The sequence below is a fragment of the Pteropus alecto genome, unplaced genomic scaffold (assembly GCF_000325575.1).
Source record: "Pteropus alecto unplaced genomic scaffold, ASM32557v1 scaffold5, whole genome shotgun sequence".
In the NCBI taxonomy this organism is placed as follows: Eukaryota; Metazoa; Chordata; class Mammalia; order Chiroptera; family Pteropodidae; genus Pteropus; species Pteropus alecto.
In genome coordinates, this window is record NW_006441953.1 from 8,082,314 (window position 1) to 8,094,509 (window position 12,196).

At 34.3% G+C, this 12,196-nt stretch overlaps 1 pseudogene; it reads left to right on the plus strand.

The window, feature by feature from the left end:
* Positions 1 to 11,841: 11,841 nt before the first annotated feature.
* LOC112485727 lies at positions 11,842 to 11,960 on the plus strand (annotated as a pseudogene).
* Positions 11,961 to 12,196: the final 236 nt, after the last annotated feature.

The following is a 12,196-nucleotide window of genomic DNA, read 5'->3' on the forward strand; positions in this document are numbered from 1 at the left end:
GCTCAAAATAAGTGCTAAATGTGATTATGATTATTCTAAGCTAAGACTAATATATTAGTAATTACTGATGCCAATGAAAATAGGTAAAGGTAAAATTATGTTTAACGAGATAATTTTCACTTTACAAACTCTATGATCACTTTCGGGAGACAATATACAATCTCTAATAACAAAGGGTGTCCTTATTTAATGCTATATATCTAGATAAAATTTATGCCCAATAGGAAATTTTAATGGCATCTCGGAGGTGACATTATTCATCATGGTCACAGGTTCCTAAAGATGCCACACTAGTAAAAAATGTTCTCTCCCTCTAACGAATTGACTTTCTGTATTATAGTGACATGTGCATTCATATATGAACTACCAATGTATGAAACCTAGAAAAATCCTTGTCACTAATGCTAACTAATAAGTCCACAATGGTAAATACTAAGTGAGCACCAATATATCTCCCCTTATGTACTGACTGAGCAGTGTGAAGAATTCCAGCTTGAATTGTATAAACTAAATGGTTTCTTATATTCTGTCCTACTCCCAGATCATCTCTTTTAAAACTCTTTCAATTTAAGATCTCTTCTGTTAAGGCTCCTAATTTACATGAACAGCCATTTATTTGTTCTGAATATTAATATTAGAGGACTACTCTGGTCTGAGAAATCCATTTGGAAACAAAAATAAGACTCAAGTTCCTACGTGTATCTTCTGAGCCACGGAATTTCTCTCATTGTCATTAGATGTTTACCAAATTTTTCCTCTGTTGAGTATTCTCTCAGTTTAAGAGACATACCCTTTCTCTAAATTAACTGAAATTAATTTCTTCTTTTATGATTATATATTCAGTTGATAGTGTGTCGCTCACTCTCATTAACTGCTTTGTAAATATTCTCTACTTATTTACAGGCATGTGTTTGGAGTTTTCTAACAATGTTCTTTAAATGACAGGGGTCCTATAATTTCTTTGGGTATGTGTGTTCCACAAACTGCCTAGAGTAGTGTCTATCATAAGCTCAGAGCCATCCGTCTTTATGAAAATCTAACCAAGGCCTTTTGTTTTTCTAAATGCATGAATTGAGCCATGTCTTAGTATTTCCCTTATGAATAGGAGATACAGTTAAATGTGTTCCAATGCTAAACATTTTGGAGAGGATAGTGGTCTTTCTTTAGTCATTCTACAAAGTGCAATGACTTTGTCAAGCAGAGTGGTAGGAGCTGTGTTGTCAGTAATTGTAAAGGAATAAAGCCCTGCTGGTGTAGGCATCAGAAAAGCTGCCAAAGCTGAAAAGTACCTGGCTAGGTTTTAAAGGACAGGAATACAATACTCTTACTAAGACACGCTTTACAGAGTACAATTCACAGCCAAGGAAAACAGCTTTTGGAGCTTTTGGGTGTCCATAAACAGCTAGATGAATGTAAGGAAGCCAAAACCAGGGATGAGTGGGGTATTTAAATGCTCAACTTGCTCAGCTGCCACAGTGTCCTCTCTGCACACCAATGCGCTGGCACAGAGAGAACCAAGAAACGCCCTACTTATTTGTGATTTATGGAAAATCTACATGTTGGGGGCAGACAGAGAACACCAATGAAATAGTCTCTTTCTGTGATAAGTTATGAAAAAAATGTGGTTTGTTTTCTTGACGTGATCATAAAACATGATGCTAGAGAGAGAGGAAGGACAGTCTAGTAGTGACCCTTAGATAATATCTTGTGGTCACTCCAGTTCTAGGTGACAATTGCCCGTTGATAAGTCAGTTCTAGCATTTTCTTAGCCAAGACACTTCGTAAACTTTGACAAGAGAAAAGGGCATGTGGCAGTAAGTTGTAAAGTGATAAAAAGCAGACATGGGTGGAAAATATTTTATCAAGAAAGATAAAATAAAGAAATTATATGAATATGATAACAGCACAACAAAGAGTATTTTACAGAAAAAATTTTGTAATGTTGCCAACTTCTAAGGCAAAATGAATGAAGAGCAAATGGGTTGTATTTCAAACACATACCATTATACTGAGCAACAGTTACATTTTACTACCCCAGTCACATTTTTTGACTGATGCAATAAAATTTTTAAAATACAAAGAAAAACATAGGATTCATATCATTTTTTTTAACTTCAAATTTAAGATGGATTTTATGGTTAACTGTGCCATAAAAAAGTTTTTAAAGTGTTTTGAATCATGCTATATCTCTGAGACAGTGCCACACTATTTATAACCAGGACAGAAATATGAAGTTTCCTATGGTCGTTGGATATTCTTAACACTTTTTTAATGAAGAGACTTTATGCTTTAATACTTCCACAATTATTATAATTAATGTTTCATAGTGATTAGAATAGTCTAGTAGGGCATCATAGATTATAAACTGGGAATGCTTTTTATTCATAGAGTTTATTCTACATATGATAAACTCGTTCTACATTTAATTATTTTATTTGATCCAACTTCTGTTGGTAGAACCCCAGATCAAAGATAAAATTCATGAAATTTGAGAAAAAATGATTTTCTCCAAATCTTTTCTGTTTTCTAATATTTCTTGATGCTTTTGTTCCCCAACCAAAATAAACATTCTTTGTAGGGGTATCAGGTAATAGTTATGATCTCAGCTTCTGGAGTCAAAATTCTCGAATTCAAATCCTGTCTTGACTCTCTTGTTGTAAGACTTCGGGCAAGTAATCCTACCCAGTACCAAGCCAAACTTTCTCATCTCTAAAATGGGGATAATAGTAGAACCTTCTTCTGTTGTTCTGAGAATTTGGGTGATAAATCATGTAAAGTACCTAGCAAAATGCTTAGTGCATAGGAAGCACTCAGTCATTATTAGTGTTCTTTGGAAGAAATGGATCTTAGCAGCACCTTGTGTATCTGTGATATCTCCCAGGGTACCCTGCACCCTCAGGTCCTTGATTCACATTTGTTGGCTATTTATTTTGTTGATATCTTTTCATATGTTTGTTTTCATATGTAACTTCACTTCTCAAGCCATTCTAGTTTGGCTAATCAGGGATCAGGAGGGTAGTGCAAAGAAAAGGGCTTGAATTACATTAGAAGTAAAAATAAAAATAGACTGAGCTTCCACAAGAGGAGTCTGTGGAATGCCTGCCCGTCAAATTCCTTCCAACTGGAAGATGCAATGAGAGGTACATAGTTTCCTCTGAATGGACGTCCAGTCTCTCTGCCCTAGCTAGGATCCCTGCCTTCTCTGACTCCTCATGTGAATGTGAGGTCCTCATTATTGCCTACTTATTCTTTAATTGTTGAGGTTTGTGACCACATTTTGAAATTATTATTCTTGTCATGCGTGATGTTAACCTGGCCATTCCTAAGGCTGGGAATGCTGACCAGGTCACTCCCCATGTAGTAAATAATTCTCATTAATGCATTCTGGCTCTCTATACCTTGGAGTGCATTTCCTCCCTCATTTGGGACACTGTCTTAGCTTTGTGTCAGTCATGATAGGCTAGGGTTTGTTAAAGCATCAGATAACTCCCAAATGCCAGAAGCTTACAACAAAATGGTGCATGTCTTGCACACATTATAGGTCCACCATGGGTCACCTAAGGTCTCTGCCCCATAGCATCACTGCCCTCTCCAAAACACCAGCTTAGAACATAAGCCAGGATAATGGAAGAAGAAAAAAACAACAGTGCTGTATACAGTCTATTAAAACTTCTACCTAGAAGTCACACTATATTGCTTCTGTCCACATTTCACTGGCCAAAGCAAGTCAAGTGGCCAAATTTAACTTCAATATGATAGGGGATTAAAGTCCTCCTGCTGGGAGAGAAGCTAGGTATTGGTGAAGTTGCATTCTACAACTCTGGCTAAAGGATGGCCATTGTTTTTCTCTTTTTTAATCTCCTTCATTACTTGGTAAAGAAACCCAGCCCAGGTAACTAGCCATCAGCTCCTATCTGTCTTCTTTCTGGGCTCCCTACAAAGACTTTTATACATGAATAGCCCTCAGTTGCTCACTTTTGGCTTCCAACTTGACCTATGCTAGCTCCCACGGTCAATGAGCAGAATAGGTTCTTTTGGGGACTCTTGCCATAAACACACTTTTAATTACATGGGATGTATATAACTATGTCCTGTTTCCCTTTTAATTAATAATAACAACAATTTGAATAGCAAACGTTTGTTATGTGCCATGCACTGTTCTAAGTGTTCTACATGAACTAACATATTTAAGCTTCACAACAGTCCTAAGAGGGCAGGAGCTATAATTATCACCATTTTACAGATGAGGCAATTGAGTCATAGAGAAGTTAAATAAGCTGCTTGAGGTTATTCAGCCAGAAGGTAATAATACCACTGATATTGGAGCCCTGTGGAGTCTGGGTCCAGAGGGTGCATGCCTAACCATTTTGCTATGTTATCTCTTGAACAGAATGGTATAAGTAAAATGCCCAGCACAGCAGCTGGGATATAAGTTCCCAGTACGTAATTGCTGTTACTGCTGCTCAAATTGGCTAGCTTAACCTTTTCTTTCTTCAAAGGATTGGGACCTATTTTTCATATAACTCTTCAGTCTTTACAGAATTACTATAAGGTAGCTATGTAGCTATGAACGAGACAATGCTACTGCCATTTAATAGACCATAGCTCAAAAATATGATTTGCATGTAGGCTTGTATATCTTTTTTTCTGCTATTGATCCACTGACATTATACCATATCTAAAATGCAGTGGGAACTTTACTCAGAAAGGATATAGTTCAATATGAGTGGGCTTATTTCACTGTGCTATTTCTCTGTCTATACAAAAACACAAAGCTAATTTGTAAGTGATGTTATATTTTCATCTCATGCTTTATATGCAACCTCTATCCATGTTAATGGGAATTTTTTTTGTGCTTACTCTAGGGAAAATTGATTCCAATTATTGAGTATAATTTATTCCAACCCCTTGATGGAATAATTTATACTCTTGAGATACTCTTGAAATGTGTAACCAATAGGGATCTCTATTTATACACAAGTTTTTACACATCTTTCAATTAAATAAGAAATCCAAGTGCAAAACCCATCACTCAAGGAAAGCATATGAGTTTGTAACACTCCCGAGAGGTTTTTTGGTCCATAAACCAATAAATGGATTACACTTACCAGGCAAAATTCTCCTCTCAGGTCCCATGTGAAGCTCCTATTGACTTACCTGTGAGGCAGCTCACAGGGGATGGGAGGTACTTTAGGCTGCAAAGATAGAAATGGTTATTTTTTCATATAATCAATTTTAGGGCTCTAATATCGATTGTTATAAAGAATATATTTATCAGGATACAACCTATTACATGTTTAAATACACATTTATTTGTTTATAAGTCCTACAGACAGTAGATATTTAGCAAAGAAAAGCGAGTACATTTCTAACATAAAGGACAGCAGATTTATTTATCTTCATTTGTATAAATGAAAGAATAGGATAAGATCTCTAAGTGGATTTTATTATAGTAGTCATATCAGTAAAGTTTACTTACTTGTGAAATCAGAGACATTTTTACCTCAATATTTCTAGAATTACATGAAAAACTAAAATAAAAGTTATATTAAGCATTGCAATTTATATTTTTTACCTAAATTTATTATTTATAATAAAAATTATCTATGAGAAAAATGATGTTAATATAGACTTTAATGTATTTAACATTTTTTTTTTGATGTGGCTGCCCTATGGAGAAGTGGTTTATAAACCCATTATTACTATGTTTAAAATGATGTTAATATAGACTTTAGTGTATTTAACATTTTTTTTTGATGTGGCTGCCCTATGGAGAAGTCATTTATAAACCCATTATTACTATGTTTTATAGTAAATTTTTGTTGTTATATTTGTTTGCAGAGAAAAGAAAAACATCTACTTTAAAGTCACCATTTAATAGAGAGATTTAGGAATTATGTAGCCCTCTGACATTTAGAGTAGCCAAGTATTTTTTTGATAGTTTCAAAACCTACAAATAAATTTACAAGTGTGTGAAATTATTATTGAATACCATTTTATTTTGACTGTGATCTAAATATTTCTTATAAGTCTTGGAGGCCGAAAACCACAAGACACCAACTGCCAACGCTTGGTTTCTATGTTAAAACTGTGGTTTCTAATTGAAGACTTTGCAAAAACAAATGACATTTATAGTATTAATACTTTCAAATTTTAAAAGCATTTGTATTTTATAGTATAGAAATATTTCCAGAGTCTTTGGGGGGACAGCAATCTTATCTCCTGAATGATAAATATTTAGATAAGCATATATGACATTTTTTAAAATCAGGGTATTTAATATATTAAAACAGTGACTCTAGGTGTTATAGAACAAATAAAAATTTTTGTTTCTTGAATATAAAAATAATATGTAAAGCCAACTATGATCTTCCAAGTCATTTTCCAACAGTATTTTTTTTTATTTTTCTCAACATCAGGTAAGCTCTTGGGCAAGTTGACCTGAAAAATTGCTATGGAGATAAAGCAATACATACAAACACACTCACACAGACATTCCTTTGGTCAGTTTAACCTTGTTGAATGCCACCAAACTTCTTGTAATGGTAAGTAAGAAATGCCAGACTATTTTACATCCTTGAAAACAAACCATTTTGGATGTTGACCAGTTGTTTCTTAAATTATGAGAAGCCAAGTGCTACGAATTTTATTGAGTTATAAAGGGTACGGGGTTTACACTTGTGTTAAAAAAATCAACTTCTAAAATGATTTTAATATATGGAGAAATAAGACAATAATTTTAGTTTCATGTTTTTAGGTTCAAGGAAATATTGATCTTAAATAACAAAAAAAAATTTTCATTTAAATTTATTTAATTAATAATATCAAAGTGGTAAAACGATAAAACTTCAGGCCAGATTCATTCAGTTTCTTGTCTGAGGTCAGACAAATAGTGTTGAAATCAGGACTTGGGATCTCGATTTTGTTATCCTCAGTTTGGCATTCTTTCCATCCCAGCTTGAAATAAGCTCAAGTGTAGCTAAAAGCTTAGAAACCATCCCCAGAGGCCTGGCACCAACTACTTTATTTTTCAATAATGTGATTTAACCAATATGAGTCAATGACTGTACACAAAAAGGGCTTGAGATAACTAGTTCAGTCACCAAAGTACAGAGAAATGATAGCCCAAGAAAAAGTAGGTTTTTAATCAGCTTGTATTGAAGGAGAAAGAATAGCTCAGTTGTTCTTGGTACTGGTCTTGGAATCAGGTAGGTTTCATTGTAAGTCCTGATTTGCTACTTAAGAGTTTTGGGACCTGAGTAAATTACATAATTTCTGCTGAATTTGTTTCTTCATCTGTAAAGTAGGAATAATGATAATATCTCTCTCATTAAAGTGGTGGGGAAGATTATATGAGATGATGCTTAGAACTGTGTCTAGCTATAGTAAACACTTAATGTATGTTGCTGATGTTTTAAATTATTGTTGTTATAATATCAATTTGCAATTATATTAAAGCAAAAATAAATGACCCGTACAGATATATATTTGAAAGCCATCTTATTAGATATCTATCAGAATAATAAGAGTTGAGGATGCTCATTTTGTTTTAAATGAACATTTATATAGCTTTTACTATGTGCCAAGCACTATTCTAACCACTTTGCAAATATTAACTTATCTTCACAACAACTCTGTGAAGTAGGTGATATTATCTTCTTTATTTCAAGATGAGTAAACTGAGGAAGGGAGAGGCTGATAGGTGAAGATGCCATAATTCAAAACCATGTAGTTCGATTCAAGTGTTTGTGTGCTTAACCACTTCTGGCTCTGCCTCGCGTGGAAGAACCTGCTCTCAGTGTGGCACTGTTCTGCTTATCTGTGGGCACATAACATTCCAAAACAAGAAGAACTTGGATTTAAAAGCCAATGTAGAAATAGAACCCTAATTACATAAATATCTTTGAAGCACTAGTATAAATAATCTACTATTTCAAAAGAAAAATAGCACAGTTGAAAATTTGCGTCTATTGAGACAGTATAAAATAAATCATTAGAAGGAGATTAGAAGTAGTACGTATATGAACATAGTGTATTATCTGTGTATAAATATTTACAAACTTTTCCTATTTCTTGGCTCCACTCTTGCATATATGTATATTTGTAACATCACATGCAAATTTGAGATTATTTAACATTTGGCTAAAACAGCTTTTGAATATTTTTACCTTTAGTCTCTTGTGTGATTTTAACAAAGGACTAATTTCCATATGCAATTATTGTGGCAATGTGATGACATAGAATATTTTTTTCTAAACTAAAATACAGGCAAGCATGACAAATATAGAAATATGTATTATTTGCAGGGCTCCTTACTTTTAATTATACAAAATCTCAGTTACTTTCTATTAAATGTTTTCAGTATTGCTTGGAAATAAAATACCTTTTTGAGAATAATGATAAAGTTTATATTAAATAATTCAGTTAGAAATCTTTTCATGTCATTAAAACGATCAGTTTGGATTTCCCAGAGTAGAGATCTTTCTCTATATGAATTAGTTGCTTGTTACTTTATGTTATAATTTAGATTAAGTAGAAATAGCTTAGTTTAAAAAATAAAATCTTGTTATCTATGGAAGTACTGAAAAATATCACTGAATTTTTTCTCGCTAAAATTAGTTAGCAATACACATGCAGGCATATATGATGAATCATTACACACACGATTAGTTCTCTTCCTTAATTCTTTTGCTGCTGGAAATGAGTAACTGACAGTTCCCTCTAAGAGCTCAACTTTATTGCAGAAGATTCATTAGCTGTTTACAAATGTCAATAGTTAGGTTGTAAGAAATAAAAAAAGTGCCAATGTCTGCTGAATGAAGACTGATAGCATTATTCACATTTCCAAGTTTTTATCATTATTTACTATCATTTTGCTCAGAGCAAATGAATCATTTTAAATAGAAGCAAACTGATCCTCCCATTAACAAGTCTAAATCAGTAAGGCAACATCTATTTTCGGAATCTTTGTAGCTATAAAGGGATCTTTACAGTTTGCAACACTTAGCCCTGTCCCAAAATGACAGCATTCTGTTACAAATAGATTGTTTGAGCCCTGGTGCCAGCGTCTCTATTGTGGAACCTTTGGTTGGGACAGCCAACAGCTGGGAGGAGTTCAGTGTTTTGAAGGTTATGATCACAGCAGTTTCATAAGTGCTTTATTTCAGTTCTCTTCTGGCTGCAGAAGGGACAGGTGCCGTCTGGTTCTGATTTCACTGGTCTTAATTTCTTATCTGACCTGGTAGTGAATCAAGGGCATGGGAGAAAGAGAATGAGGGAGAGATAGATGGGTAGGAGAAGGGAGTTAGGCTAAAGCTGCAGGGGTTGGGATGCCTGTGTCTGCGAGAGGCAGTGCGTGCATGCGTGCGTGTGCGTGTGCACGCACGTGTGTGTGCGTGAGTGTGTGTAGTGCTAAGCATCTGATTTTTCTCATCGAGGAAAGGCAGCTTTGCCTGTTATCCCGCACTTCTGTGTGTACGAATGCTGCCCTGTGCAAAATGGATTTCTGAGTGTTAACCATCATGTTCTTCTTTTCCAAAGGGTCTTCTGTAGGATTTCATTTGCAGAGCACAGAGGGCAATATCTAGGGTAATTCCAGGGCTTAGTGGCTGTGATCTTTTGTCAACTCTCCTTGTGAGAGAAATTAAACTCAGTCAGAGCACCCACGAACGCGGAGAGTGCAGTGCCATTCCTGGCCAATGGGTGGGAAATCATAAACCCAAGTATTTATGAGAGAGAAAATGAGATGTCATAATATAACAAGAATATATTCATTAAATCTTTCAATTTCTCAGAAATGGAGAATTCCCACTTCAGTAAAAGGCTTTGAGTAGATTTATCAAGTCTTCAAGAAAAATATTCTTACTTTTATGAGATTTGACTATGCTAAAATGAGAGATATTTAAAAGGAGAACGGCCATGCAAAAAGAGGAAAACTACTAAAGAGGTGGAGTTAATATAACACTAGCTACTGTTCTTTTGATGGATAGTGGATAATGCCCGTGATATGCGGTGAAAAATCTTGAGCACGACATGAGTACTGAAATAAATTATACCTTTGAATGCATGAATGCATGGAAGAAATGAATATCTGACCTATATCATGTTTTCCGAAACAGTAGCCCAGACAATTTTATAGCCTCTTATAATTGTTGAGCAATTTCATTTTTTTTCAATACAATCAAGCAACAACAGTTTGCACTTAAGGTATTTGCCAGAAATACAGCTTTCATAATTGCAGTGTGTTTACAGACTGATTTTGTACGGACGCCCTAAGCATGCCGAAGCAGTACATGCTGGGACATAGACACTGGACTATACTCATCCTTATCACCCTGTTTTTGACCTCTGAGATCCAATCAGGTGTGTTAAGATAGGGACTGCTCTACTTATAGTTGGTAGTCAAGAAATATTTTTATTCATTCATTCATTCATTTATTTATTTATTTATTTTGTGTGTGTTGTGTTCAGAATTTTTTAAACCTATTCATTGCAGATAAGACCAAGGTGTAATTTGGACAATGTTTTCAGTAGGGCAAGGGGGAAACTGGAACTTCCCTCATTTTGAGTACCTCAGAGTTGAACCAATGTTTGGACGTCCTCCACTGTGGAAAGCATGTTAGAACTACTTTTCACAGTAACATGTTATACTCTTGAACTTTATGATTAACAGACTCTGAGACTAATCTCAAATCTTAACTTATAACTGTGATCGTTATCCGATTGGTATTCATGTTGAGATGCTGCATGTTTTCTGAGAAGTCTGTGCTTATCTTTGGGAAAGTACAAGTACTTGGCATGCTTGAGAAAAGGAGACAAATTTGTGGCCTTTAGAGTAAATTCAGATCAAAGAACAAAACTTCAGTGGGCAAAATTCAGTATTAATTCCATGTTCTAAATCATTCACAATATCTACTAGTGTTTGATGATTAGAGTTACTATATAGTAGGCTGATCCCTAACAGTACATCTTAGAATAAAAATACTTAAAATTAATGTTTGTTTTGAATGAGATTTAAAAATTGTTAGTTATGCTCCAAAATCTTGTTTTAGATGACTTAAACATAGCTTTTTGTTTGTAGTCCTAAAGGAAAAGCAAGTTACCTATTACAGTGAGAATAGAGACAACTCTATAAAATCAGGGACAATTTGCAGTTAGAGTCCTCTAAAGTAACCCCAAATGCAGTTACTTCAGATAACAGTTTAAGTCTATTGCAGAAAGAGTGAAAGAATAAACCATAATTGAGCCTCAAAAATAATTTAGAAAAGTTTGTTCCATGTATACACTCGTTATTTTTAAACTGTAAGCTTCTGTCAGTCCAGTCAGCCAGTGTCTGGTAGACCCTCTACGCACTTATATTTTGGGTTTGTTTATCACTAAGTTTTTCATTGTGAAAAACTTCAAACACATATACGTAGACAGACTAGTATAATGAGTTGTCATGTACACATCACTGAGCTCCAAAGGATTTTCAGCTTATGGCTAATCTTCTTCTGTCATTTATTACCCTTTCTTTTACCCACATATTACTTTGAAGCAAATTCCAGACATCTTTATATTTTATCTGTAAATATCTTACCAATTATCCTTAAGAGATAAATATCTTTTAAAAATATAACCACAATATCATTGTCACACTTAAAATACTAGCAATAGTTCCTTAATATTGTTAAATACTTAGGCATTATTTAAATTTCCAATAGTTTCATTAAAAAAATCATAATTTTTAAGTTTATTTTTGGAATTGGTTAATATTTTCTTTAAGACTCTTTAACTAATTGTCTTTCTCTTTCATCTTATTCTTTTTCCTCTCTATAGTTTGTTTGTTTAAGAAACTACATAGTCTACGGCCATGCTACCCTGAACAAGCCCGATCCCATCTGATCTTGGAAGCTAAGCAGGGTTGGGCCTGGTTAGTACTTGGATGGGAGACCACCTAGGAAGACCAGGTACTGCAGGTGTAAAAAATAAAAAAAAAATAAGGGATTGTAAGCCGACAGGTCCTTGCAATCTGTGAGGTCAACCAAGGGTTGCCTTGCCTTAAAAAAAAAAAAAAGAAACTATGTATATTTTCTATAGAGTTTGAATGTTGCTGATTACATCCCTATTGTGTCTTTGAACTGTTATTTTCCTTCCACATGCTTTAATAAATTGATAGTTGAATTAGATTAAAATTTTGTCCTTAAATTACTTCACT